This window comes from Pseudorca crassidens, chromosome X (assembly GCF_039906515.1).
Source record: "Pseudorca crassidens isolate mPseCra1 chromosome X, mPseCra1.hap1, whole genome shotgun sequence".
NCBI lineage: Eukaryota > Metazoa > Chordata > Mammalia > Artiodactyla > Delphinidae > Pseudorca > Pseudorca crassidens.
Genome location: NC_090317.1, coordinates 118,517,180 through 118,544,927, shown reverse-complemented (window position 1 = coordinate 118,544,927; position 27,748 = coordinate 118,517,180). Strand labels below are relative to the sequence as shown.

Sequence of the window (27,748 nt, the reverse complement as noted above, 5' to 3'; positions counted from 1 at the left end):
GGATTCCCGGGCCTCCTCGGCCCACCACCCCCGCAGCCGCCCCTTTCCCAGTCACGATCTTCACCCCCATCCCCCCTCCCTTCGAAAGCTCAAGGCTCGGGCCCCGCCCCTCCCAGCCGCCCAGCCCAGGTTGCGAGGGCCTGGCGGGGCAACCAAACCTGGCGCGCGAGGAGGCACGGCGCGCGCGTACGCGCGCAGACAAGCTTATACAGGGAACCAGCTGTCTTCTGCTTCGGGGACCAGTGCACGAGCGGCGCGGGCGGGACGCGCGAGCCCGAGCCCGAGGACGAGCGCTCTCTCCTTACTGGTTCCTATCAGAAGTGGGCGGGGATAAGGCGGGAGCTGGCGGAGTCTGAGGAGCTTCTCCATTGGTCCAAACGGGAGGGTTGGGGCGGGGCAGTTAGCAACTTAGGCTGCGCGTTCGCCTGAGAGAGAGGGCGGGGTCGAAGGTTTCGATTAGTTGTCGCCGCCGCTGGGGAAGGTAAAGCGGCGACGGCGGCCTCGGGAGCTGTGGAACCCTGCCTGGAGGTGGGGATCTCGGCGGGGTGAGTAGACGCGCCGCCACCCGCCCGCCAAGCCTACTTGTCCTCATTCGGCCCCGCGCCCACCCAGCTTCTCCTGAGAGAGGGGACCCACCCGGTCCCCCCGGGCAGACGTGAGACGGGGAGTTGGCGCGGGTCCCCCCAGAATGGGGCGACGCGGCGAGGGCACCCCACTCTGGAGTGGCTTCTCCTCAGCGCCCCATTGCGCCGCTGGAGGGGCTTCCCCGGCGAGGAGCTGGGGATGTATTTTGGGGTGTAGAGAGACGGGAGGGTGTGAGGAGGGGCGGCGGGTCGAGGCCGCCCCGTGGGGCTCCCCTCAGCGGCGGGTCTGCTGCATCCCCGCCCCGCCGCCCCCGCGGCCCGAGCTCCCCAGGGCTTGCGGCGAGGGAAGCCCCTTCCCGCCGGCGCTGAGGAGGAGCCTGCGCGCTGGAGCCCCCCGCCCGAGTTCCGTGGGAGTCCGGGACCCGCCGGGGACTGCGAGCTGCGGCCCCTGCCCTGCTGACCTTGGTCGCCTGCGAGGGTGGGCGAGTGACCCTCCGCCTGCCCCGCGGTTCCTCCAGCTTCCCCCGAACAAGTTTCACGCGTCGTTATGAAGTTCAAGACTAGCATAGTGGGGAGAAGCAGAAATTGGCCCCTTCCCAGACCTTCGTACCCTTTGGACCCTGATAGAAATTAAATCCTGGGGTTTGGAACCATTTCCCAGAACGAACAGGTTCTGCTCGCAGTGACACGTTCTGTGCCCACGTTGGGGGAAAAAATAACCTGAACATATTTCAGTGTAAAGGCAGATCTTCCCCGAGGGTTTTGTTTTTCGCTTCACTTGAGTGTTAAAGCACAGATGCCTGAAAAAGAAAAGCCTGACCTTAGTATCTCCACAGTGAGATTAGACGGATGCTGTGATATTTAAGTAGTTGCAGATCAGTGTTCTGTTAACACAATCTATTTTAATTGACTGAAATTTAAGCTGATTTTAGAAAGTATTGCAGACACGGAATGATTTCTTTCCGTGCATCTGAATTAGGTTTGTTTGGATGTAATGGTTTATGTAGTTAATGTAAAGGATTACACAAATTAATTTGTCCGGGAGCATTTGACCGAAACAGGAGACATAAATATGTATAGAATAGAATTATCGCTTTAGGTAACATCTGCTGGAACATTTCCAGGTTGTTCCTTTCTTGCTGTAGGGTTACAAAAGAAGGCATCTTTACCGAGCCTATTCGGAATTATTTGTGAATGACATTTAGATGTAAATTTGTTTTAAATTTCTTTAAGTGTTTTAAAATATTTTATTCATAAAATGTGAAGAGTTGAAGGGGGGGTAGTATAATCTTATATTTAACAACCCAGTTACGGTCATTAATAATACATTTTTTAAAAAGGTGTGCCTCTACACTATTTTAGGTTTGAGCATTTTTGGCGTTGCCACTGGAACGGGAGTAAGGAAGCCTGCAGCAGTATTACCAGTTTGACACCACCAGTGGGTGTTTCTGTTGACAAATGCAGAGAAGAGAACATTTGGGAAGGAAATCTTTTTTCTAAGGGTGGGGGGTGGGCGAATGGTGGACGGAGCCAGAAGAGAGAAGCTGTAGAAGAACTAAAGCTGCCAGGGCAGTGTATGCTGAGCATTTCACAAGTACAAGGAAACCTAATTAGGATAAAAAAATTCAGTTTGGCTGTATTAAATAATAGAGCTCCAAAAGAGGCATGCTAAATAAAGTTAGTAATTACAAGAGTGTTAAATAATCTACTATTTCAGAGGAGTTGGAGGGTCTTCAATTGTCAAATCCCTTTGAATTGTCTTGCCTTTTAACCTAATCAATGCAAGCATTCATTTGATATATATGTATATATAGAAAACAGTTTAGTATTCTAATTTTGCTTATTTAGTAAGTTTTCTGAGCCTAATATTTTTTAAAACAAAATTTGGTATATCAAAAAAATAATTAGAGGGACTTCCCTGGCACTCCAGTGGGTAAGACTCTGCGCTCCCAATGCAGAGGGCCTGGGTTCGATCCCTGGTCAGGGAACTAGATCCCACATGCTGCAACGTAAGATCCCCCGAGCCACAACTAAGACCCAGCGCAGCCAAATAAATAAATATTTTTAAAAAATTAGAAATAAGCATTCTTTCTCCAGAGAGGATTCCTTTTTTTTTTTCCTGCTCAGATTTGTAATTTATTCATGATTTAGGGGCTTGTGGTAGGGATTTTTTACCCCTTTATCTCAGGTTTTTGATTTTGTACTTATACAAGTTCCCTGGGCTAAATGTGCCACTATTTTCATTGTAATTTTCTTGGAGTTATTTAAATCAGAGTGTGGCATCAACAGTATTCCCTGGGGTTTTAAAAGAAAAGGCTCCCACTGAGGGAAATTGCAGGGCCATCTCGCATAGATGAGTAATAGAAGGTTGACTGATTGCGAATCAGATGTATTCTGTTCCAAATGTGCTGCATGGAGTTAAGGCAGTTTCATTTAATAACAACCAGATTTTACTTGGTATTTCTGCTTTGAAGGTGCGGTATTGTTACAAAACGAAATACAGAGGTGGAGACATTTCGTCAAGTATGCCTTCCCACCGCCGCCCGCACCCACCCCCCAGCCTTGCTTCACCACTGTGTCTAAGAATCTGTGAGAGATGCTTTCAACAATAGTTGCATTGTTGGAAATGACAGTGGCTTCTGTTGCAGAAATTCAACCTTTCATTATGATTTATGTTTCAATTTAATTTATGGTAGAAAATTCCAGTATATCTGAGAATATGGCTGTGGAATTTGTAAGGAGGTGAGCAGAGAAAAGAAGCCTTCTTCAGTGTGTCTGTTAGAAGTTCACCTTTTTTTTCCCCTTTTTATTTTGATAACTTTGGTGGTTATCTCCTTTATTTCTAATACATGTTAGCGGGTATGTTAACATAGTACTTCATTTTCGGCTGTTAGCGTGGGGATATGACTTTTTCATTAATAACTTGATGTCAAGTAATAACAGAAGGCATTTAAGAACAAACGAATCCACATACTTAGATCCAAAATGTGAGGGGAATCCTTTAGGTAACGCTTAATTTTGGTACAAGAATAGCAGAATTTGAAGTATTAAGTCACTTTTTAAGTAGAAAAGAGTTTACTCAGAATTTGATAATTTTAGTTTCTAAAGTTTTAATTTTTGGCAACATTGAATTTCTTGATAGAGACAGAGATCGAACCTCAAAGGTTCTTTATCATCTGATGATGAAGTCAGTTGGGTCACATATTTCAACTTGAGAAAATAATGTAATTGAAAGACTATATTTAAACTTTCTGTTTGGGAGGGTTTTCCAGTTTACTTTCTATCTTAAATTCAACATTAGAACTCTTTTGTTGGTGATGCATCACTTACTTTAGTGTTTGGATTTAAATTCTTGATAGTTTCTAGAATGTTTCCTTTATATAGAACAGTGCTTGGAAGACTGGATTATTCAAAGATCTGGCCTCATTTCTCATTCAAGTTTGTACAGTTACTTCTTAATACTGTGTGATATGAACTTGGGTACAATTCTGTCAGTGGGAAATGAAAGCTGTGAGTGAGGACCTTCCACCTAAAGAGCCTGATAACATTTAGACAATTCAGATTTGGGAATTAACAGAAAATTATTTATTAGGTTAAAAGGACTTAACCCATTCCAGTCTTTGGAATTGATTTTCTTCATTTTGAATTAAGCTCTTAGAAACATTTGTGTTTGAGATAGTTCTAATTAGGGTTAAGTTTTGGGTGTGGTCACTTCTAATTAGGGTTAAGTTTTGGGTGTGGTCTCTTTTGGGCAGTTTTCTCTATAATAATTAAATTCTAATATTCTATTTATTGAGCCTTACTGAATACCAGGTTCTATGGCAAATAATTTATTTGCATGAATATATGTGTGTATGTGTGTTCTCACAACATTCCTGTGAGGTAGATGTTTTTCTTTTTTTCCGTATACACTTGACCAAATGGGCTGAGGGAGAGAAAATATTTTACCCCGATTACCTAGCTAGTCAGTAGCTGAGGCAGAACTTCCATTTGAAACCGGTATGACTTGAACATGTGCTCTTCAAAACTATGCTTTCTGCTTCTCTTTAGAAATCTGATTTCCCAGACATGTTTTGAGCTCCTACTGTACATCACTCCTGGGGTGGTTACTGGAGGTATAAATATGCCTCCTGGAGTTTATAGGCTACATTGGCAAGGCTGCCTGACCTTTAGTCACATGGGAGGCTGGACTCAGATCCATCAGCACTGATGGATAGGACAACTGCAAGTTCAGACTTTTCTAAGAGGGTCGTTAGTTCTGTTTCTTCATAATTGAAGCTTGTACATAATTATTTACACTCAAATGAGGTAGCTGTTTCTGATTAACCACTTGGTATTTCATGTTTCTTCATGTTCCATTTTAACTTTTGACTGACTTTGATTAAATTTGCCACACTAATAAAGGCTGTGAAGATATTCCTTGAATTCAATTTTGTGGTTTAGATGCACTCTTGAAGTAAAATGGCAGCCATTACAATCTGCAGATGGGTACCCATCTCTTCTGTAATTGTAACGACTTCAGTGAAATAAAATTTGGAGGTGAAGTCTACAGAGATATGTTATTGATGTTGCTTAACACTATGTAGGAGTTACAGTTTGACAACATTTTTCTACTTGCAAGTAGAATTTCCTGTTACTTATAGCCTCTTATGGGTGTGTGTGTGTTTAAACAAGACCCATCCTTAAGAGAGCTACAGTTGCTTAGCCCAAAGGAACCCCCAGCGGTCCATGTTAGGGAGGAAGAGGACTTAACATCTTATTCTGTAATTGATGAGAATCACTTTTGCCAGTTATTAAAGTTAGAAAGGAATGATGAATATTGTAGAACCTCAGGGCTGGAAATCACCTCGGCCAAAGCAGGACAGTTGTTCTACCAAGATGGGACCTATACAGAAGTGCTGTGGATTTCTTTACCAAGTATGGGTTTTGAATATGCATTTTTAACAGTTTTATTGAGGTATACTTTACATACCATAAAATTCATGTTTTAACCGTACCGTTCAATGATTTATTTTTGTAGATTTATGGAATTGTGTAACCATCACTACAATCCAGTTTTAGAACATTTCCATCACCCCAAAAAGATCTCTCCGGCCAACACACATTTTTTTTAACCTTATTTACTTGCTTCCACCTAGATCCTTTTATCATTAGACACTGATAAACGAAATCATGTAGATCTTAAAAGATATGTCTTTTAAAAATACCTTCTTACATGTATTACAATTTCTTAGTACTTTTTGTATATTCAAAAGTTTTTGCCTAAACATAATATGTAGCAGAATATAGAGGACAGTACTGCAAGTGCCATCCATTACCTTGTCTTTGTGGTTTTGATTTGATTCTGTTTTGATCTTTTTTAAACCAGCAAATAAAATACAGTGCTCTTAGTGATATGTTGGAAAAGCAGAAATAAGAAATCAAGGTAAAAGTAATACAATTATTGGGCAAGAAAAAATTCCTTTAGGATTTAAGACCAAGGGCAAAATAATTGGTTTTCTTGATTTTAAGCCAATAACATTGTGCATTTTATTGTTTGAGCTCTAATCCCCCTTGAGAGATCCATGCTTACGGTGCATGCCAGAGAGTAGGCTTCATTAAATTCGGGTATGCAAACGCATTGTCTACTTTTTGCAGTACTTCAGACTGGATTGTTGGGAGATTTAGAAATAGTTTAACCTGCAAGGTACTGTAGCCGCTTTTCCCTGCCTGCATCCTTTTTTTTAGTTACCCTGAAGGGTAGGCAGGGGAGATAAAGCTCCCTTGGGAACGAGTTGTACAAGATGGGATGAATTCCACCCGTTTGGTTCCCAGGTGCTCTCTTTGCTCCCTGTTCTGCATGTGTAGATGGACACTACTGATAGGATAGCTTGGGGATGTTATTTTTTGAGTACACATAATAGAGGAATGCAGTTGTTTGGTGGGAAGTAAAGTGTTTTGGAAACAAACTTTCATTGCTTTTAGATGAACATTTCTCTATGGAAAGTGACACAAGTGCCAGGCAGGTAAATCAATACCTCCTTGTGTGGTAGGTTGTGTCTGGATTTTTTTACAAAATAAATTTATTTGTTTATTTATTTTTGGCTGTGTTGGGTTTTCCTTGCTGCACGCGGGCCTTCTCTAGTTGATACAAGCGGGGGCTACTCTTCGTTGTGGTGCGCAGGCTTCTTATTGCGGTGGCTTCTCTTGTTGCGGAGCACAGGCTCTAAACGTGCGGGCTTCAGTAGTTGTGGCACGTGGGCTCAGTAGTTGTGGCTCGCGTGCTTAGTTGCTCTGCGGCATGTGGGATCTCCCCAGATCAGGGCTCGAACCCCTGTCCTCTGCATCGGCAGTCGGATTCTTAACCACTGCACGACCAGGGAAGCCCCTGTGTCTGGATTTTTAATAACAAACAGAAAGGACACAGCACTGCTCTGATAATAATAGTTTACTGTAAATTCAATCGTAACTGGCTTGAAATAATTTTACTTAAAAAAAAAAACCTGTTTGGGGCTTTCCTGGTGGCGCAGTGGTTGAGAGTCCGCCGGCCGATGCAGGGGACACGGGTTCGTGCCCCGGTCCGGGAACATCCCACATGCCGAGGAGAGGCTGGGCCCGTGAGCCAAGGCCGCCGAGCCTGTGCGTCCGGAGCCTGTGCTCTGCAACGGGAGAGGCCACAACAGTGAGAGGCCCGCGTACCGGAAACAAAACAAAACAAAAGAAAACAAAACAAAACCGTGTTTAATTTCTATGGCTGTGTGATTCTGTTGTTGCTTTGTATTCTTTGTTAAGAGAAAGGCCTAATATCAAATAGCAACAAATGAGCTTTCTGACTTCGATTTAGAGGGAAATAGTGATTTCCAAAGTAACAACTTTGGGGCTTCCCTGGTGGCGCAGTGGTTGAGACTCCGCCTGCCGATAGAGGGGACACGGATTCGTGCCCCGGTCCGGGAGGATCCCACATGCCGTGGAGCGGCTGGGCCCGTGAGCCATGGCCGCTGAGCCTGCGCGTCCGGAGCCTGTGTTCCGCAACAGGAGAGGCCACAGCGGTGAGAGGCCTGCGTACCGCAAAAAAAAAAAAAAAGTAACAACTTTGGTTTCTGGAAGTTAGTTAACAAAACATATGGATGAATACATTATGTTTTTTATTTGTTTTTAAGACTGCTTTAAATTATTTTAGGTAAGTTGCAGTTTTAGATCTCAGTTTTAGATTTGATACTATGCCTAAAGATTAGGTTCTTGGCAGTGTAAGATCATATTATAATAATCAGATTAAGCACACACACACACACACACACACACACACGTGAGGAAGATGTGGCAGATAAAAAATGGTGATAAGTAACAGTTGAAGAACAACTTACTGACTTGGATTTGCCCAATTACCTCGATATTGCCCAAGAGTAGTAGAAACTAGTTTCCTGATGAATAGAATCTTTCAGAGATTATGAAAGCTTGTTCAAATGTGACACATCCTAGAATTTATCCACAAACTCCACCCTGGTTTTTGAGCCAATGGTGGATGTTTTAACTTTAATCGCTAGTAATTATTACTGGTAATATTACCACTAAAATTTAAGATTAGCATTGCAAACGAAAAGAAAAAGTTTTATTTTAATTGTTAGTAATTGAAAACAGTTGAGGTAGAACAAAAACTAATTTTGTGCAAATTGGTGTTTCATAGTTTGTTATTTCTTTCTAAAGTAACCTGTCCTATATCCTGAGAATCTGTCCTTCATTTAGCAAATACTTATTGAGTGTCTACGGTGTACCAAACTGTGATAGAGGCTGGATAGAGTGATACATCAAAGGGAAGTAGGCCCTCAAAGACTTTATAGGCTTGAAATGGAGGCAGAGGAGAAGTACCAGGCACTAACAGGGTAGGGGGATCTGCCATGTGGGGAGCAGGTAGGAAGGGCACGCCGAGGAGGTAACATTAAGTGGGACCTGAAGGATGAGAAGGGCATGGTTTAGTTGGGGAAATAAGTTATTGTGGCAGAAAGTGCAAATGCCCTCAGGCAAGTTGAGAGAAATAGAGGCTTTTGAAAAACCGAACCTTTTAAAGAACTGAAAGAAATCAGAAATGGCTGGAAAGTAGAGAAGCAGGTGATGACGCAGAAGTAGGCAGGGGCCAGGTCTTGAAAAGGCTTAGTAGGCCATCTGCTGGGTTTTTGAACTTGTCCTAAGTCTCCTGGCAAGCTATTGAAGGTTTTAAGCAGAAATGTGACATGAAATGAAATGCCGCAAAAAACAAGAGTTTTAGCTCAATGGAACCTTGATGATTTACCAAAAAGGTCATAATCCCTGCAAGGTAAAATATTCTTTCCTCATCTCATTAAAAATTTTGCAACTGCCTTCTTAGTTGATTGTCATTTGTGGTACTCTTTTCATTGTTTTTATAGAAATTAGCTTCAGTTTTCTAAAGGCTCCTTCTTTTCTTTTATCCTTCACCAGTCTGTTAACCTTATATAGGAATGTCATTTCTATTTATAACTGAGTTAAAATTTTTTTCTAACAGTTTTAGCTCTCTTCCATATTTAAACTTAAAACTCTTCACTGGTTTCTTTTTCCCCCAGACATCTTTAATCTGCTCAAGGTTTTAATGAAACATTTCATTAAATATCAATATTAAATTTGCTTTATTCTTTTCTTTCCCCAAATACAACATCTTATGTCTAGTTTAATATTTTTCAGCATTTATGCTATTTCATATTTTATGAAATCTCATTTGAGCACCTACAGTGTTTTTAGAGAATTTTGTTAATAATGTTTAGAATCAGTAATCTTTAGCAGGAGTACCATTTTCAAATCTGGTTCACATTCTGTGGTTTTACCACCTTTTATATTAAACTAGTCTCTGTTGAGCTTCTTACCTTCAAGTGAGCTTATGTATATAAAAGTGCTCCACAGGTTTTATTTTATATATCCTGATTTGTTTCTTTCTCCTTCTACAGTATGTATCCCTACATGCTCAGTTCAGTTTTGGAAATCTTCAACCATGCTAAGTTTTTCTTGCTTTGATGACTGAACAAGCATTCATTCAGGGCTTCCTTGGTGTAAAGTGGTTAGTTTGTGTCAGTATAAAATGCCATTGTGCACTTCCCCTTCATGTATACAAAGAATAACCACAGCATCACCTCCTTCTTCAAATATTTCCTTTGAAATCTACATTTTGATGCAGTCTCTAACTTAGCTCACTTTGGCCTTGAGTTCTGAGGCTTTTCTGAACCATTTTATACCTACTCTGTATTCTTTCCTTGTTGATTTTTTTTTTTTCCCCTTGTGCTAGTAACTTGAAGAATTTACAGTGGTTTTGTGTCATTACTATTTTCACTTCCTATCCAGCCCAGGACATTTATTTTTAAAGAGTTGCCTCAGTTTAGAGTTTGATGTTTTTGTGCTAGTGGTTTCTCTACCATCCACAGTGACTGCCCTTGATTTGGAGTTGTGCTTTCCAGTCTTGTCCCTCTGTGCAGGGTTGGTAAAGGAAGGCCATACTTGTCTTTCTTTGACTAACTTTATGATGAGGTGATGATTTGGGTATCTTGGTGTCACTGTGATGGTAGGTGGTAGAGATACAAAGCCAAGCTGTGGTGTTGTGCCCTTTTATGGAGTTTGTATTCCAGCAGAAGAGGCCAAAAGCAATGACTAAAGAACAGGACGATATGCACATTTAGATGGAAACACAGGGTGCTGGTACTGAAGGCCAGAAGAGGTGCACTTAACGCAGACCTAAGGGGACTGGGGAAGGTAATGATTCCTGAGTATTTGTGAAGAGTCTTAAAGGAGGCCCAGAATGTCAGGTGGAGGGAAGGGGTTTTCTGGTAGAAGGATCTAAGAGCATATGGAGCTGGGTGAATAGCAAGAAATGACGTGGATTTATATATTGCATGCCTTGCTTTGATGCTTTGACCCCAGTGACATCCCAGGACCTTGGTTTTCTTTCTTTATGGCCATTTGGCTTTTTTCTGTTCATTTTCACTTTTACTTGAGAGTATACATAGGAAATACTAAAGCCAGGAGTTTAAATAGGGGTGGGCCTTTGGTAAAATGGATAAGCAGATGGTATCAGTTTTCTACTGTAAGGCATGGAGTGTTGCCTGAGCATCTAGTGCATTGCCTGGCACAGAGGAAATGCTCAATAAATATTTCTCTTATGAAAGGTGCCTTTTTTCCTGCCCCCCCCCCCATCTCCTCCTGTCAATGCCTTCTTCCTTGTTTGGTGGTTTCTCTTCTTTGTCAGTTACCTGTCTAGTGGATCTTCCTCTCTGCTCGTCCTATAGACGTACTTGTCCTGTAGGTCTAGTCACTGGTCTCGGACATAGTTGTGTTATAATTGGATCCGTGTTAATGTATAACTAGGTGCTAATGGCTCCCTCTGTGAGACTCCTCAAACTTCTGTCGACATTTACAGTATGGTAGATGAAGGGGAAGCCAAAGTTTACAAATATAAGAATGCTATTTCTTTGAATTTTTTCATGATTTGTTGCATGAATTCATAGAAGTGCTGAGTTCTGTTCCATAATAAGCTCTTGTGTGTGTGTGCATATGTGTGTTTGTATATATCTGCTTTGTACCTTACTTAACATTAAGCAAAACCAATATTTTGTGAAGATGTTTGCTTATTTATTATGTGGCTTCACCCCCAACCCCCATCACTGCTTAGGTCCCTCAGATTGGGAAGCTAGTTTAAAATGTGTTACCACATTGAGGTAAGAATATGTGTCTTACAGAAAGGCTCTCTAGGATGCAATGATTTCACCAAAGAATCTACCGTACACTAACGGTTGGTTAGTTAGATGGAGGGCTTTTAAAAAAATTATTTATTTTATTTTTAGATGCTATAGTAGACTTTTAAGTATCCTCTCTACATTTTGGTAATTTCTCATATTATAGGTCCCACTTTCCCAGAAAACTCATCCACAGTCTCTTTTACAGCTAGGATACAGGCTTGTGACCTAGGTTTGACCAGTCATTTACGCAGAGTGAGACTTGTATATAGAAGTGAGCATTGTGAGGTGGCCATCATGTGTAGTTGAACTGATGACCTGGTGATCATGTTGACAGAGGTGTTTGGTGGGGGCAGAGCTTATGGAATTCAGTCTCAAGTGGTGTTGGTGCTCAGCAGTGATAATCTTTTTTTTTTTTTTTTTTTTAATCTTCCTATTCTCTGATCATCTGGAATTTGTGTTAGATGTCTTATATTAACTTTGGAATATTTTCAGCCATTATCTCTTCAAATATTTCTTTTGTCCCATTCTTCTATTTCTGTGATTCCAGTTACCAGTATGTTAGAACCTTTGATATTGTCCCACACCTCTTGAATGTCCTGTTTTGTTTTGTTCGTTTTTCACGCTTTTTTCTCAGTGTTTTCGGTCGGGGTAATTTCTACTGACATCTTCAAGTTCACTGATTCTTTCCCTGGCTGAGTTGAGTCTACTAAAGAGCCCATTGAAGGCATTCTTCATTTTTCTTAACTGTATTTTTAATTTTTAGCACTTTCATTGTATTCTTTCTTATAGTTTCCATCTCTCTGCTGAGTTACCAATCTGATTTTTCATGTTCCCCTTTTGGGTTAGAGCTCGAAACATGTTACTCATAGTATTTTAACTTTGATTCTAGATATTTCCAACATCTGATTCTGTGTCTAGTTCTGACATGTTTTTTGTCTTTTCTGAGTGTTGTTTTTTCTCTGCTTTTTGTTATGCCTTGTGATTTTTTTTTAATTATAACACTGACTTATTTTGTAGAACAGTAGAAACTGAGGTACAAAAATTTTTTTTCACTTTGAAAGCAGTCACTGTTTAAAAACTGACCAGATTACAAAAATAATCATGGTAGATACCTTAGTTGATCCTTCTAATAAGCCTGTTGATCTGGTCTTCCCTGTTGCCAGCATCTCTACATTCTAATGGGTGGTCTTTTTCTTCGTTCCACCTCATGGAGAAGATAGTTTGAAGGGCCACGGGAAGTTGTTTGCTTCTTTGAAACGTTTTCCAACAGTATAGATCTCGTGAATCAGGTCCTCCATGCAGATAATGCCATATTTACAAAGAGATAGAGCAATCAACACATTATCTGTCAGGGCAATTCACTTGTTGATTTTGCCATAACCATGCTTGTAGATCAATTCATTTACTGACTTCAGGTTTGGATACCCCCATGCAATACATGGTTCCACAATTCTCAGCATGTTAATTGAAGCCTGTTGAGCTTCACGTGGGTGCCATTGAAGATCTGATGGAGGTGGAGAAGCTGCAACACCTTTATGGACCTTTGGGCTCACGCCACAGATATCTCTGATCCTGATGACAAATGCCAGTTTGGGCTCTGCAGGTACATAGAAGTTGCTGTCTTTTCTTGTCATCCTCACTATTCAAATCTCAGTTCTGTACATCTGCCTGTATTCCTTGTGATAGTGCTTAACTTTTTCATAGATAAGCTTCCTCCTTGCCTTTCAAAGCATCTTCTGGGCATACTTCTTTCTCAGGTTCTTGATCTTAAGCTCTGTGAAATTCTTTTGCTTTTTCTTAAGGGTTTCTGGCACAGCAGGAACCTTTTTTTAATTCTCTCTTGCACCCTCCATGGTTCTAGGTGGGAAAGAGCTGAGGTGCATAATTTTTATGTCTGTAAATGGACACATCTTTCCCTGTGCTAGGCCTTTGTTTCAGGAATTTGAGTTAATCTAGTTTGGAGTTGGGCTGGTTTTAAGTTTGGTTGTTGCTGTGGTTCCTCTCAGTATACCTCAGGCTTCAAATTCTCTGATTAGGGTGGGAGGTGGTTTATTTTATTGGGTCTTCCTTCAGGACTGTGACTTAGGGTCTCCTTACATGCTCTTGATCTCCTCCTGTCCCTCTGCCAGTGGTATTATGCTGTTTACTTGTTATTGGAAGTAGGTTAGCTTAGAGGTGGGGAGTGGTGGTGGGGTGTGGTCTTTTGTTCTGATTAAACCTCAGGCTTAGGCCTGCATCAATGTCCCAAGGTCATGCCCCTACCCTAGCTATTGTTGTGGGCTCAGTGTGGAGTCCTGCCCCTCTCCCAGAGTAGGGTGCCCACCCCTTCCTCCGGCTGCAGTGAGTTTTCACCTGTGCTTTAAGGGTAGAAGCACTTATTGGCCTTTCTTTCACAGATAAAGGTTTTTCTTCCCTAGTGTAGGTGGGAGGGAAGGATCTGGGTGAACATCTTGCTCCTGAGACACTGCTGCAGTTCCCTTCCCTCAAGTCTGCATCACAGTGGGCACTCCTCAGGGCTCTTTCTGTGAGTGGTTGGTGGCGTTGGTGAAGGAAGATCCTGCAGAAGGCTGGGGTCTCCCCAGTTTCTGTGACCTCCATTGGTTTCACACTGTTCCTTCAGCAAGCCACATCGGGCTTTTATCAATTTGCTTTTTATTCTAGCTGAACTCCTCTTGTCAGTGGCCACTTACAGTCTACCCTAGGTGAGCACAAGGTTGTCTCTCTCCTTGCAGGCCCTTTCTCTCCGAAGATTTTGAGCCAGCTGGTTGTTCTCTGATGGCTTTCAAGAAAGACATGAATTTGAAATTAGTACATTGTAAGGGCGGGCAGCTCTGTTCCTTCTAGCTTTCTTATTCCAGGACGGAAGACAGAAGTTTGGTTACCCTTAAAATTTTAACATGCACATTTAACTAAGTCAAAGCTTAATTATTATTCCTATCCTCCCAAATAAGACAGAGATTTTAGAATGGCTTACTTTTTAACCCTTATCCCCTCTTCCATGTTAGTTATTTATGCTTTGGCTTTGCCTTGTTGAAACCACCTTAAGTTTGTAAAATAGTGAATATTTACTCATCAATATGTTTTCAATTTTCTTTGCTCACCATTCTTTATTCACCCCATTTCTTCCTTTTGGGTTTAGTTTTCTTCTTTATAAAGAATGTTCTTAAGTAGTTCTTTCACTAAAGGCCTATTAGTAGTAAACATGGTCTTGGTGTTTCTGAAAGTGTCTTTACTTCACTTTTTCTCTTGAATGATTGTTGAGCTGGGTACAGAATTTATGTTGACAATTGATAATGTTATTCTCTTGTCTTTTGACAAGTTTTGTTTGTTAATGAGAAGCCTTTAGTCAGTTCAGGTATAATTTCTTTGTAGGTAAGTAATTATCTTTTCTTTTGGGCTACCTTTAAGATTTTTTCCTTGTTTTTGACTTTTTGCAGTTTCTTTGCGATACCTCTAGATGTGGATTTGTTTTTAGTTATCCTGCTTTTTTTTTTTTTGCGGTACACGGGCCTCTCACTGTTGAGGATAGACTCTCAGAGTCTCCCTTTTGATTTTTAAATTTTTCTCTGCCCATTATCTTATTCCTAAGGTTCTCGTCCTAGAAAACCTTCCCTGAACCAGTTGTCCACTCCTCTCTTAGCTACCTAACCTCTCTTCCCCTTCTTCTGTAAACATCTGGGTGTGGTCTATACATACTCTATCCATTTCTCATCCACTTCTCACACTTCAGCTCGATCTCTGACTTCCCAGTCTCACATTACTTAAACTGTTTTTGCTGAGATCTCCCGTAACGTCTTGTTTGTTGCGTCTAGTGGATTCATTCAATCCTAATTTTACTTGACATTTCTGTTGCACCTGACACTGTTAGTCACTGTCTCCTTGAAGCAGTGTGTTTCCTTTGCATCCTTGTTCTCCATGTCTTTCTCTTATACTTTTTTCTCTGCATTCTCTGTGGGCTTGTCTCGATCCACTTACTCCTTACACACTACTGTTACCTGGGCTTGACTTCTTGGCCAAGTATTATCCTAGGTCATTGTCTCAATTACACCCACAGTTTCAGTTCTACTTACATGCAGATGTATTTCTAAATTTCTAAATTCTTTCCTGTTTTTTCACTATATGCCTTCAGACTCATTCTTTTTTTTTTTTTTTTTCAGACTCATTCTTAATAACCTGCTGGAAAGCTACACCTGACTATTCTACAGGAACCTTATACTCAGGATGTCTAATATGAAGTACAGCATACTTTCCTCAAACTTGCTCTTCCTCCTTAATTAAAAAAACAAAACAAAACTCTGTTAATGGTTCCACCATCCACTGAGGCTCCTAAGGTGGATAGTTGGGTCTTATCCAACTCAGATATATTATCTACAGTTGCTAGTATGATATAAAACGTGATTTTGATTATGAAACTGATCTGCTTGAAAGCCTGCAGTGGTGCTCTGTTGCTGACAAGAGAAGGAGAAAGTTAGGAGAAAGTCTGATCTCCTTTTATCTGGCTCATCAGGCTCTCCTTGGTGTGTTCTCTGCCTGCCTACCTCTCCAGCCGCACGTCCTTTTCTTGTTTGCCTCAAACACTGCGCTCTCCAGCATGTAGAGTTCTCCATAAAATTGTTTCAAACTTGGTATCTTTGCTTGTGCTGTCTCCTTTGTGTGGAACGCAGTGTCTACTGCAGACTGTGTGGGTTGCTAGCTCTCAGGTTGGTGGGACTCCCTATTCCTCGTGGAAGCTGCAGTTAATTGACATCTTTCCCTACTTCTCTGGCCTCAGTGTTACTGAGGAGTATTCCTTGTCTGAACTATCATTTTGGAGAGCCAGGACTGGGTAAATGCTGGCATCAGTCCTACTGAAAGAAGGTGGGGAGTGGGCACAGGTAGAGGTGTTTCACAGCTCTTCAGTTATGTGGTTTACTATTAAGCCATTTCTTTTCTTAGTCCCGATCTCAACCTGCTTCATAGCTCCTTGGAATTCCTCAGAGATCTGTCTGCTGTGAGCCCTCCTATATTCTCAGGGCTGCTCTGGGTTTATTTTTATATTTCTTTTGCCTATTTCAGGGGGTTTTAGTGTGGGAGGAAAGGTAAACGCATGTGTCTGGTTAGCCATTTTAAAGCAGAACTACAGTGCCTTATACTACATGTGGTTTCTCATTTTTCTCTGTTGTAGACATCATGGCAAAGAATGTCCTTTTTTTTAAATTTTCATTTTAATTTTTGGCCACACCACGTGGCTTGTGATCTTAGTTCCCCGACCAGGGATTGAACCTGCTCCCTCCGCAGTGAAAGCGCAGCGTCCTAACCACTGGACCGCCAGGGAATTCCCGAATTTTTTTTTTTTTTTTTTTTTTTTAGCGGTACGCGGGCCTCTCACCGTTGCGGCCCCTCCCGTTGCGGAGCACAGGCTCCAGACACGCAGGCCCAGCGGCCATGGCTCACGGGCCCAGCCGCTCCGGGGCACGAACCCGCATCCCCTGCCTCGGCAGGCGGACTCCCAACCACTGCACCACCAGGGAAGCCCTTTTTCTTGTTTTTAAACCATGGTATTCCAAAAACCTTTTGGTCTTTAAACTGTATTATTTTATTTGAGCACAGAACACTTGAAAGGTTGGTGTGCCACGTTTAATCCATTACATTTCTGGGAGAATAGTTATTAGCTCCATTTTATACGTGGGGGCCCTGAAGGGTGTTCTGCCCAGCTTCTGGCTGGGGTAAAAATAGGATATGTTGGGATGTAGAAGAATGCTAACGACTGTATTTCCAGCCTCAGTAAGTGCTGAATAAATATTTGTTGAATGAATGAATCGTCTTTTATTAAATGATACGTTAAGCCCACTCCTAAATCGCATCTCTGCTTCTTACTGTTTTACTTTTCCCCTTTTATATTTTATGCTGTGAAAGTGGTTAAATAAGCTTTAAAATTCAATGGTTGGTACGCAAGACATTGCAAGTTGGAAGACAAATGCTACTCTGTTTTAGTCATAATGAAAAAAGGCTCAAGTGGAGATTCTGTGCTGATCTGATTTTATTTTTTTCCAATTTAATTTTTTGTCCTGGTGCTGATTCTTTGCAAGACCACCTTTCTGGTTCCTGTAACAGCTCCAAGGGGCTTCCCAAGGTTTGGGGCTAGGGTAAATGGCCCAATTCGTTGTACTCTAAGGATGACTCTGCTGTTAACAGTCAGGTTTTTCATATAATCTCTAGTAAAGAAGGAAAAATTAGCAATTATAGTTAGGCTCTGGAGATTTGAGGGGGACACTTTTTAATGGATGAACTAGCAAATATACAAACTTTAATGGAATAAGTGATTAACATGTCAGAGTTTGCTGTGTATTTAGCTTTCTGTAGTTGGTTGGCTTAGATAGTGAAATAAGGGTTCTTAGTAAAAATGATAAGACCCTGGAAAGGATTGGTGGTGGGACATCCATGGACTTACTGCAGAGTAGTGTTAACACACGCATCTTCTTCACTGTGCACATGGAACACTCCATTTATTTATTTGACATCTTTATTGGAGTATAATTGCTTTACAATGTTGTGTTAGTTTCTGCTGTATAACAAAGTGAATCAGCTATATGTGTACATGTATGCCCATATCCCCTCCCTCTTGCGTCTCCCTCCCACCCTCCCTATCCCACCCCTCTAGGGGATCACAAAGCACTGAGCTGATCTCCCTGTGCTATGCAGCTGCTTCCCACTAGCTAGCTATTTTACATTTGGTAGTGTATGTATGTCAGTGCTACTCTCTCACTTCGTCCCAGCTTACCCTTCCCCCTCCCCGTGTCCTCAAGTCCATTCTCTACGTCTGCATCTTTATTCGTGTCCTGCCCCTAGGTTCATCAGAACCATTTTTTTTTTTTTTTAGATTCCATATATATGTGTTAGCACATGGTATTTGTTTTTCTCTTTCTGACTTACTTCACTCTGTATGACAGACTCTAGGTTCATCCACCTCACTACAAATAACTAAAGTTCGTTTCGTTTTATGGCTGAGTAATAAATACTCCATTGTATATACGTGCCACATCTTCTTTATCCCTTCACCTGTCGATGGACACTTAGGTTGCTTCCATGTCCTGGCTATGGTAAACAGTGCTGCAGTGAACGTTGTGGTACATGACTCTTTTTGAATTATGGTTTTCTCAGTGTATATGCCCAGTAGTGGGATTGCTGGGTCATGTGGTAGTTCTATTTTTAGTTTTTTAAGGAACCTCCATACTGTTCTCCATAGTGGCTGTATCAATTTACATTCCCATATACAGTGCAGGAGGGTTCCCTTTTCTCCACACCCGCTCCAGCATTTATTGTTTTTCGATTTGAACACTCCATTTAGTCTTAAGCTTGCTAAATTCATTTATTTTTACAAATTTCATGGATAGACCTGTTCATCGCATTTTTGGTTTTCCCACTCCATTTTTCTTCTTAGGATGCATTCAGCGAGGCTTACAGACAACTATTGTCTTGTAAAATAATGTCATAGGTAAAAATATGCCTTTGGGGGTTGGAAAAATCCTTGGTTTGATTCTGGCCTTGATACTTCCTAGCTGTGTGACCAAGGACAAGGTACTAATGACTTTGGAACTGTTTTCTTATCTTTTAAAAGTATTAGGATTAAATGTGATAACGTATATAAAAATACTTAGCATCGTGCCAATGTATGGACGTGCTCCAAAAGCATGGTTTTAAGCCCTGTGGCTTATCTGTTAAGGATGTAGCATAATGGCTAAGTATGGGGATTCTGGAGCTTGACTGCCTGGGTTTGATCCAGTTCTGCCATTTACTGGTTCTTAGTCTCCTTATTGGTAAAATGAAGTTTCTGGTAGTAAAGGACCATAAAGGGTGCTTGTGAGGATGAAACAAATTAATGTAAATAAAGCTGCTAGCAGATCAGTGCTTAGCACAAAAGTGCTGTTTATTTTAACTGTTGTTATTATTTTATCACATTTGAAAACCCAGTAGGCCACCAGATTTTATTTGAAATATTTTGTTCTACTGGAATTTTTTGCTTCTCTTTATAATTTCAAACTCTATGAGAGCAGGGCCCGGTCTGTTTTGTTCACTACTGTATTGCTAACATCTGGTATAGTGACTGGCATAGAGCAGTGGTCCACAACCTTTTTGGCACCAGGGACCAGTTTCGTGGAAGACAATTTTTCCATGGGCGGGGTGGGGGGATGGTTCAGGCGGTAATGTGAGTGATGGGGGGGATGGTTCAGATGCGGGGGATGGTTGAGGTGGTAATGTGTAATGCAAGCGATGGGGGGCGGCTTCGCTCGCTTGCCCGCCACACACCTCCTGCTGTGCGGCCCAGTTCCTAACAGGCCGTGGACCAGGGGCTTGGGGACCCCTGGCATAGAGTACTTATTCAGTAAACATTTGTGGAATGAATGAATAAATGGATGATGAATGTTCCATTTTCCTTGACTTGTGTTTGCCAATATTCTAACTCAAGTAGTTTTTTCATTAAGTCCCTGTTTAAAAAAAAAAATGTGTAATAAGACTTGTATAAGTTCCCAGTGTTTACAGATTGAAATCCAAGTTTCTTAGCTTTGCATTAAAAAACCTATGGAATCTAACTGTACCCAGGTTTCTTCTCTTTTAGAATGTGGAGTTTTGACCAGATATCTTTTTCTATTGCATTTCAAGTGTATGAATTTCTGGGATGTGAATTAATTCACTGCATTGTTGCGATACCCAGTCACTGAAGTGGTAAACATAAGAGCACTTTGCAAGTTATACAATATTACTATCATCATTCATAGTAATCCTCAAGTGTTTTTAGTCCAGTTTTGCTGGAAATGCCCACCCCTCTTGCTCAGTTAACTGTAACCCCACCCATTTTTCTAGACCTAGTTCAAATCCTCTTTCTTGTGTGAAACACAACCTCCCCACTCTAAAACAAGCACTCTTTTCTTTGAACATTTATAGCCACTGTGATCAGTATAGTTCATTTGGTAATCATGCATCTGAATCAGTTGATCTTGCCCTGTTGTCTTGATGTATTAACTAGGATCTTGAAATGTTTAACTCTTAATGAAACCAGTAAGTTTATTGAACACCTATATTACCCTTATGTCCGGGCACAGAGTTTTCATGTATTAATTTGGGTTTTCACAATTGAATTGTAAGATGCTGTTAAAACATAAACTGAGGCATGTTAAAATTTTTGAGAGAAAAAATCAATTTGAACTGGACAGTGCCAAGCAGGGAGTGTTAGGAGTCCTTGGCTGACAGGAGCCAGGGAAAAGTTTTATACAGAGAAGGTGTGGTGGCAAAGAAAGGAAATTATTTGATTGCCTATAGCTTAAAGCCTAGTTGGCTGTTTGTGATTGGCTGTCCCTAGGTTTCGATTTCATAAACTTGAGGCATTTACAGGCTTAGGTTTTGCCTACAGAGGCCACCAAGGCATTAGAGCCATCTCAGTCTAATAGCCTCCTTGTTTCATTAATTTAACACTACTTTAAGAACGAAGACTATGATATGTACTTCCTGGTTTCATGAATGATTCCTTTATTTTTTAAATTTTTATCTATTTATTTATTTGGCTGCACTGGGTCTTAGTTGTGGCATGAGGGATCTTTTTGTTGTGGCGGGTGGGCTCTTCGTTGTGGTGCGTGGGCTTCTCTCTAGTTGCGATGCTCAGGTTTCTCTCTAGTTGTGGCATGTGGGTTTTCTCTTCTCTGGTTTTGGCGCGTGGGCTCCAGGGCACGTGGGCTCTGTAGTTGTGGCACGTGGGCTCTGTAGTTGTGGCACGTGGGCTCTGTAGTTGTGGCACGTGGGCTCCAGAGTGCGTGGGCTCTGTAGTTTGTGGCATGCGGGCTCTCTAGTTGAGGCATGCGAGCTCAGTAGTTGTGGCATGCTGTGGCACGTGGACTTAGTTGCCCCACGGCATGTGGGATCTTAGTTCCCAGACCAGGGATCGAACCCACATCCCCTGCATTGGAAGGCGGATTCTTTACCACTGGACCACCAGGGAAGTCCCTGAATGATTCCTTTATACATAACAAAACGTGGCATTGGGTGATTACATAGTTGATGTTTCATTAATGTTAAAATTGAGTTGCAAATATCATTCTCCTTTTCAGAACCAGTCTAGCATTTGTGATACTTGGATTTTTGTTAATATTGGTTCATATTTATATTTTCCTCTTTGTTTTCAAATACATTGACTTATTTCTTACTTATTTCTCCTCCACCAAGGTAGAAATGTTATCTTTCCTTAAATTGTTTACCTTGAATTTTCACGGATCCTTTTGGACAACTACCATTTCTCTCATATGTTATCTTTGTAAGATTTATCTCTGCAGTAATTTACTGAGGTCATTTAGTTTTACTTTCTGAACATCAAGATCAAAAGAAAAAATGTTAATAGAATTTTCATTATCCATAACGAATTTGGTTTTTAAAAGTGGTTTGAGGTTCAAACCAATAGCAGTCTAGCACCAGTTGAGGCTATTTTGAAGAGGCAGTTAATACTCCTGGGGTTTTCTGAAAGAGGTGGCCTTTGTACAGAGACTTTAGTAAGTGTTGGCAAGGTGTTTCTGGTGGGAACCCCCTTATTTGGTGGATTGAAGTCAATTATTGGAAAGTTAATTTTTAAAATTATTAAAGTTCTGAGTGATAAGAATGCACATACAACAGAAATATTTTGCCATAAAGCATGTTTCCTTGCCAATATTTTGATGTAGGGCCAAGGCTTTATTTTGAGTATGGATCAGCTGACTGAAGTTCTGTGTCATCTCTCTTGTAGGAATCCGTCCTGTCTGTGCAGTAGGTCCAGTTTTGATTTCTTGAAAGTGGAGCAATAATTTAGACAATTTATGAAACCATTTAATGCAGGATTATAGATTTTAGCAGATATTTTCCTCCTTTTAATATTATCTAACTCAGATCTAATTTGACAGCCACATTTTTAAAGTGACATCATTTTTATTGAATCTTGCCATAGCATCCAACCTAATTTTCACAGAACTATAACCTTCTTTTAATTGGCTTATATACTGTTTAGTTGAAAACCATATCATGGTTACCACAAGAGGAGTGGACAAATATCAGTAGTTTTGGGGAAGAAATGCAAGTGACTTCTGGATGCCAGGCATGCAGCTCAATTTAAGTGAGCAGAAGTGTGAAGCTGAACTAAAACAGTTACCTATTAGCCAGAAACATTTTGTACTGTAGGCATCAGCTGGTCTGTTTTACAAAGGTAATGAGGAGTTGGTAACTGTTAGGTCTGTTAAGTGACATGCTGGAGGCCAATAGAGCTTGAGTGCACAGAGCAAATGAACTTTTGTAGTACCTTTCATACTTTTCAGAAAGACCATTTTCCATCAATATCATGCTTTTTTTTTTTTTTTACAATATAACAGAGGTAACTGAATTACTCAAGAGTGCTTGAAGAAAATCACTCTGTTCAAATAAGATTGCCGTGAAGCCTCTTCCCCAAGTAGTTTCCCCCCTTTCCCAGACATAGGTAGTTTCTACCTCTTCTGGGCCTGTAAAACACCTCACATATACCTTTTTTTTTTTTTTTTTCTCACGGTACGCGGGCCTCTCACTGTCATGGCCTCTCCCGTTGCGGAGCACAGGCTCCGGACGCGCAGGCTCAGCGGCCATGGCTCACGGGCCCAGCCGCTCCGCGGCATGTGAGATCTTCCCGGACCGGGGCACGAACCCATGCCCCCTGCATCGGGCAGGCGGACTCTCAACCACTGCACCACCAGGGAAGACCTCACAAATACGTTTTTGCATTTCTCATATGTGGTTAATTCACCTACCTGTTCTCTTCTATAAGCTCTTCCTGTAAGGAGCTTCTGTACAGCATGTCTGATCCATAGTCGGTGCCCAACAAATTGAATAAAAGAGAAGTTGTGGCCATTTAAACAGATGATACAACCCAATCTCCCTGAGATGTGGTTTTCACTGATGTGCCATAGAAAGTAAGCCATCATTATCTATAAATAAAGTCCGGAAAAGATTTTAGTATAGTTATATTCAGTTGAGTGTATTATATTCTATATGTCCAAGATACTGTGTTATGTCCACAAAGGTACTGAGTTTAAGAATACATGGTTCTTGCTGGAGAGGATGTGGAGAAAAGGGAACCCTCCTGCACTGTTGGGGGGAATGTAAGTTGGTGCAGCCACTGTGGAGAACTGTATGGAGGTTCTTTAAAAAACTAAAAATAGAATTACCATATGATTCAGCAATCCTACTTCTGGGCATATATCTGGACAAAACTATAACTCAAAAAGATACATGCACACCTATGTTCATAGCAGCGCTATTTACAATAGCCAAGACATGGAAACAACCGAATGTCCATCAACAGATGAATGGATAAAGAAGATGTGGTGTGTGTATGTGTATATATATATACACATACACGATGGAATACTACTCAGCCATAAAAAAGAATGAAATAATGCCATTTGCAGCAACATGGATGGACCTAGAGATTATCATACTAAGTGAAGTAAGTCAGAGAGACAAATACTATATGATATCACTTATATGTGGAATCTAAAATATGACACAAATGAATCTATCTGTGAAACAGAAACAGACTCACAGACATAGAGAACAAACTTGTGGGTGCCATGGGGGTGGGATGGATTGGGAGTTTGGGATTAGCAAATGCAAACTGTTATATATATGTATAACCGAATCACTTTATTGTACACCAGAAACTAACACAACATTGGGAATCAACTATACTTCAATTAAAAAATAATAATACATGGTTCTTGTCTGTGCACGTGTATCCTAATAGCACAATGGTAATTTATGGAGAGGCAAAATTAATTGGAGCCTGGAGGAATCTGAGCAGTTTGAGAGTAGATAGAACCTGAACTGGGCTGTGGATGGTAACAACAATTAGGGCTTTTTGGCACGTATTTACTACTTTATGGCATTTGATAGTCTGGATCTCCTTCAAACTGTCTTTCCTTCTTCTGTCACACACTCCCAGTCTTCCTATTCCCATTTTTAGTCTCCTCCCTCTTCAGTATCTGTGTTTTCTTTAACATTCTACCTTTGGCCGCCTTCCTCTTTCTGTCCTTGCGGTAATGCTTTATTGTTTTAACCCTAACCCTGCGCTTCTGGAAATATGCTTTTCTCTCTTCTGCACATCCACAACACTTCATAAGTGTCCCTTTTACAGCATTTCTCTCTCTCTCTCTCTCTTTTTTTTCCACTATAGTTGTATACATACATTCCCTCTACTGGACTGTAGCTTCTGAGAGCAATTTGCATCTTTGCAGTTCTTAAAGTATCTAGTATATAGTTTGGTGAGTAGTAAGTGCCACATATCTTTCTTTTAAACTTCTTTCCCCAAACTCAGCCCCTCTTCCAGACTTTCCTTTTTCTGTTCATAGTACTAGAGTTCTTCCTTTAATTCCACATTCTGGTTAGCAAGTTCTGCTGCTTCTGTCCTCAAAGTGTTATTCATAGCCACACCATTCTTTCCACTCTCATGCCAATTAAAAAAACAAATATTGAGGGTGTATTACATTCTGAGCACTGTGTAGGTGCTGGAAATACAAATATTACAGATCCTATCCCTTGTTGTTAGAATACTGGTGGGGCAGAGAGAGACACAGTCTGGTACTATCGAGACTATGTATGTCAAACCCTTCTCTGTGCTGGGTGCTACTGTAACACAGACCTATTACAGTCCTTTTCCATAGGCTGCTTGCTCACCCCCAAGGGGAAGAGGCCTAGAAAGTACAGCTACTGGATTTCCTCCCAGGCTTTAGCCTTCTTTTTTCTTCTTCCTCCTTCCTTTTTAAGATTTCACATATAAGTGATAGCATACAGTGTTTATTTCACTTAGCATAATGCCCTTCAGTTTCATCCAAGTTGTTGCAAATAGCAGGATTTTCTTCCTTCTTCCTCCTTCATCTCCCTTCTTTCTCCTTCACCCTCCTCTTCCTTTTGGTTCCTGCCTTTGTAACTTGACTGTGTTGAGTGCTGTGTTCCTGTTGCCTTTTGCCATGGGAACTTGTGTTCTTTGCATGTCATTGATATCATTAGCTACTGTTTGAGGGCTTACAGTGTGAAGTGTGTAGTAGAATGAAAAACAAGACCCATTTGAAATGCTACTAGTTAAATTCAGCAAGTTTCAAACTGAGTTCTTTTTTTGTTTGTTTGTTTTTATTAGTTATCAGTTTCATACATATTAGTGTATATATGTCAATCCCAATCTCCCAATTCATCCCAGCATGACCCCTGCCCCTCCCCGTCTGCTTTCCCCGCCTTAGTGTCCATACGTTTTTCTCTACATCTGTGTCTCTATTTCTGCCTTGCAACCCAGTTCATCTGTACCATTTTTCTAGATTCCACATATATGCATTAATATACGATATTTATCAAACTGAGTTCTTGGTACCTGCAAAGTTCTATTCTAGGCATCTCCATATCCAAAGGCCAATAAGTCTCCCATAATCCTAGTCTAATTGATATGGAGACGCATATAATGCTACAAAACCAAATATATTGTCACTAGAATTACAAATAAAGGGCTGTGGGGCTTCTGTATCACAGCATATCACATCCTCTTTGGGTTGCAGAGAGGGGAAGACACTCATATATGACTTCAGGTAGAGGGGTTGCTGTATGAAGTCAATCAATGAAAGAATGTCAGCTGTGGTGGTTGTGTATGCCTGGGGAAGGGAATTGCTTGATGGAGTCATGGAGCAGGAAAGTATCAATATAATCTATACCACGTGGTTCTCAGAGTGTGGTCCCAGACCATCAGCATCAGCATCACCTGGAAACCTGTTAGAAATGCAAATTTTTGGGCACCACTCCAGACCTACTGAACCAGAAACTCTGGGAGTTGATCCCAGAAATCTGGGTTTTAACAAGCCTTCCAGGTGGTTGTGATGTGCTGAAGTTTGAGAACCACTGGTCTACACTTGCTTGGTCAGAGAAAAGTCAGTTGCGCTTCGCTTGAAGAGTAGGGTTTAAGAAAAGCAGTGATGAGAACAAAAAGACAGGATTACAATAGAGACCTTGAATACTAGAGTAGGAGTATGTAGGGGCCCCCCAGGGAACCATTTCAGTTAAGGAAGGGACCTTCAGGGGGCTTGCTTTAGGAAGAGTGAGCTGACAGACTTTTATACAGTGAATTAAAACTAAAAGATAATTGGAAGTGGTGAAGTAAATTAGGGGAGGAGTAGCCTTGGGAAATGAAAGGAAACCACTGCCAAGGAGCAATGTGGCTGGATAAGCCTTGACAGCCACCTGGGTAAGTGTCCGGACAAAGGTAACTGCCTCAGAATAAGCTGAGGCTTTGAACCTGGTGTTGGGAGAGCATGGTGGTGCCTTCTGACACACTGTGGGCAGAGGGTAGAGATGCCACATGGTATGGGAAGTGGGATATGGGGGAAGGTAATTTTTTCTAAAAATAAGAATAGCTTCTTCCCCAGAATGATACAGGCTCAGTGTAAGAAACTCCATAAGGGAAGGTGAGGGCGAAAGCAAAATCATTTCCAATCTCACCTTCCAGTGAAAAGCAATACATTTTTCTATTTAAATACCTGAGTATCCATTTGCTTATTTAATTAAACTCAGTGTTTTATACATAGAATTATACAATCCTAAAAACAGAATTCCTTAGGTAAATTGATCTTGAACACCTGTCAGTGTTACACACATGAGTGTACCCAGGTCAGTGTGTGTTTGGAAATTGATGAATTTTATATTTGAGAAACAAAAGGTTTATATAAGCAGCTGATTGTTAAAGAGTGCAGTTTCATTTCACATGGTCATCAAAAGTCCTGTCCATATCATTTATTACAGAGGAAATCTGGCGCAGAACAGTCTCAGATGTCTGGTATGCCAACATTAGTCTAGGGAGAAGAACCCCAGCTAACTCTGTGTGTGTGTGTGTGTGTGTGTGTGTGTGTGTGTGTGTGTGCGCGCGCGCGCGCGTGCATTTTTCTTTTTGTAATATGCCACAATTTTTATTGCAACCTGGCCATTTTTGTGAGGGTGGGGAGTTTGATCTCAAAAACAGTGTTCCATTTAAGGCTCTTTTATACAGAAATTGCCATCATGACTGATATTCAAAATATCTTTAGTGTTGGAAGACTTACATGGTAAACATAAAACTCCTACACTTATTCAGTAGTGTACACTCGATGGAAAACAAAAAGGCATTAATAACAGCTATTTCTTTTGAGAAGATGTGCAGTGGTTAAGGATCCACCTGCCAGTGCAGGGGACACAGGTTCGAGCCCTGGTCCGGGAAGATCCCACATGCCACGGAGCAACTAAGCCCGTGCGCCACAACTACTGAGCCAGCTCTCTAGAGCCTGTGAGCCGCAACTACTGAAGCCCGCGTGCCACAACTACTGAAGCCCGCGTACCTAGAGCCCGTGCTCGCCAACAAGAGAAGCCACCACAATGAGAAGCCCGTGCACTGCAAGAAAGAGTAGCCCCCGCTCACCGCAAGTA

At 41.3% G+C, this 27,748-nt stretch overlaps 1 protein-coding gene and 1 pseudogene across 3 annotated transcripts in view; one reads left to right on the top strand and one right to left on the bottom strand.

Annotated features, from left to right (window-relative positions):
* Positions 1 to 388: 388 nt before the first annotated feature.
* Positions 389 to 27,748, top strand: part of CDKL5 (cyclin dependent kinase like 5) — a 182,815-nt gene continuing 155,455 nt past the window's right edge. For 2 of the 3 annotated variants that reach the window (XM_067724514.1, XM_067724512.1), the window contains exon 1: positions 389 to 545. The gene's annotated coding sequence lies outside the window, so the exon portion shown is untranslated. The remainder of the gene's footprint in view (positions 546 to 27,748) is intronic. The other variant, XM_067724513.1, reaches the window with a different exon arrangement.
* LOC137216909 (large ribosomal subunit protein uL30 pseudogene) lies at positions 12,410 to 13,149 on the bottom strand (annotated as a pseudogene).